This window comes from Convolutriloba macropyga, unplaced genomic scaffold, assembly GCF_964194025.1.
Source record: "Convolutriloba macropyga unplaced genomic scaffold, txConMacr16.3 SCAFFOLD_4122, whole genome shotgun sequence".
Classification (NCBI taxonomy): domain Eukaryota; kingdom Metazoa; phylum Xenacoelomorpha; order Acoela; family Convolutidae; genus Convolutriloba; species Convolutriloba macropyga.
The window spans coordinates 1-2,500 of NW_027452801.1; the positions used below are offsets into that span (position 1 = coordinate 1).

General features: G+C 39.6%; 1 non-coding gene across 1 annotated transcript in view; it reads left to right on the plus strand.

The window, feature by feature from the left end:
* The first annotated feature begins 1,823 nt into the window (after nucleotides 1-1,823).
* Nucleotides 1,824-2,500, plus strand: part of LOC142357809 (large subunit ribosomal RNA) — a 3,522-nt gene continuing 2,845 nt past the window's right edge. Inside the window, exon 1 of the ribosomal RNA XR_012761705.1 lies at nucleotides 1,824-2,500. This exon is cut by the window's right edge and continues 2,845 nt beyond it. This is a non-coding gene — a ribosomal RNA (large subunit ribosomal RNA).

Sequence of the window (2,500 nt, forward strand, 5' to 3'; positions counted from 1 at the left end):
GGGATCACTTGGCTCGCTTTACGAAGAGGAGCACAGCTATATGTGTTAATTCGGTATGAATCGCAAGATTTGTTTACCGACCTCTCTAACGCAAAAGGCGGTCTCGGCTTCGGCTGTTGACTGCGTCCGATTCAGGGTTATATAACTCTCGATTGAACACATTGATGTTCTATTGTTGGTGCTTCCAATAAAATTGGAACACTTAAAGCAGAACCGATTCAAATAATAGCATTCTGATCAATGATTGCATTCCTTGATCAAGAACTGCTGGAGTCATTGTGATGGCGAATTTTCTTCATAAGAAAATTGCAAAGAGACGGAACTTAATGAGACTAGTATTATGTTGTTTCTAGTAAGCGGAAGCTGAAACAGCAACATGTGAAAATCAAGTTTTGTTCAATGATCTCGAGGCGATAAGTACTATGAAGCAACTAGTAGCCTAAGCATGACTCAGATTTGAGACAGTCAAAAAGACTGGCGAAACTTCTTCACATGAAAGTTACATAGAGAACTACAAATGTATACAGCGAGTATTATGTTGTTTCTAGTAGGCGAAAGCTGAAACATCAACATGTGAAAGTTGTCTGCAAACTGTAGAACGATATGTGATTAGTACTGTGCTGTTACTAGTAGCCAGTCTGACTGTAGAAGCCAAGACAAAGGGAAACTAATGCATCTGAAAAGGACAAGTTATGGAAAGGTATGCACGATAAGTATTATGTTGTTTCTAGTAAGCGGCAGCTGAAACATCAACATGTGAACGTCGTTGTGTACAGTAACCTAGAACTATATAGTCCTTAGTAACGTGCATTTACTAGTACCTGTAATTGGTATTCAGACTCAGGCAGTTTGGAATAGTTTGGCAAAGATGCACCAGAGAAAACTGGGATTTGATACAGAAATTGTTGAATACAAGTATTATGCTGCTTCTAGTAGGTTGAATCCGAAACATCAGCATGTGAAAATTGAAAACATTTCTGGTTCGAATTGTCACAAGTATTTGGTGATCTGAGTAGCCAAACTCACTACAACGCCAATTGAAGGCAAAAATTCTCAACGGGAAAAGCTATTCTCATTGAATGAGCTAACAAGACGAGTATTATGTTGCTTCTAGTAGGCGAAAGCCAAAACATCAACATGTGAAAGTCTTGCTGAACAAATTTAATGTTGTTGAGCTCAGTACCGTGTGAATTAGTAGCCATAATTGGCGAGCGAAAATTGAACTGGCGAAACTTCGTCTTTGGAAAATTGCAGATGCCGAGCACTTATTTTGCAACGAGTATTATGTTGACTGTAGTAAGCGAAAGCCGAAACAGCAACATGTGAAAGCTGTTGAAATTTGTGGTCATTTTGCAATAAGTACAAGGAGTGTAACTAGTAGCCAGGTCAAAATTTGGGATAAGAATGAGCAAAAATTCTGCATGAGAACAGTTGAAATTATGAAACTAAATTACAAAGACTAGTATTATGTTGTTTCGAGTACGCGAAAGCGGAAACATCAACATGTGAACGTTTGTAACGAAGTTTCGTTAATTTTCAGCCTAGTACTGAGCAAGAACGAGTAGCCTCATCTCCAATCCCACGCAAAATGTAGTGAAATATGTGAGTGAACCTTATTCACGGTGAGGGTTTCCCGAGGTCTGTATTGCAGCGAGTATTATGTTGCTTCTAGTAAGCGAAAGCTGAAACAACAACATTTGAAAGTTGGAATTAATGACTGAATGGAAACTTCGACCTGTGTTTGATAGTAGTAGCGAACAAAACTGCTGAATCGGTTTCTGTCTCATATTGGTCAGTGAACCAATTAAGAGACAATCAACTACATAACCTGAATTGGGCGAGAGAACCCCCTTAACTTAAGCATATCAGTAAGGGGAGGAAAAGAAATCAACTGAGAATCCCTTAGTAATGGCGAATGAACAGGGAAAAGCTCATCGGGAAGAGAAATGGCAACATTTCTCGGTGTCCGGTATGGTTTGATGCTAGACTGGTGAATTTGTCCTGATGTCTACTGGAAAGTAGCATCAAAGAAGGTGAAAATCCTGTAAAGGTCATTTTCGATACCAGTCATAATGGCTCATTCCTATGAGTAGAGTTGTTTGAAAGTGCAACTCGAAGCTGGAGATATGTCTCTCCAAAAGCTAATTATAAAGCGAGACCGATAGTAAACAAGTACCGTGAGGGAAAGTTGAAAAGCACTCTGAAGAGAGAGTGAAAAGTACGTGAAACTGTTGAAGGGGAACTGGAGTGAGCGTTACCATACTCAATGCCTTGATATTATATTCTCGGCTACCGAGTAGTGTAGTTGTCGTCTTTTGGCAAATCTTGTTAATGAATCGAGCAGAAGTTTTCCTCGGAATTCTTCTTGTTGATTCTAAACAAAATGAGATAAATTGATCTTGATTGCCTGTCTGACCTCAACTTCCTATTCAATGCTCTCTACAGCCCGTCTTGAAACACGGACCAAGGAGTGTGAGTTGCTTGCAAGTGTTGTCGCTCA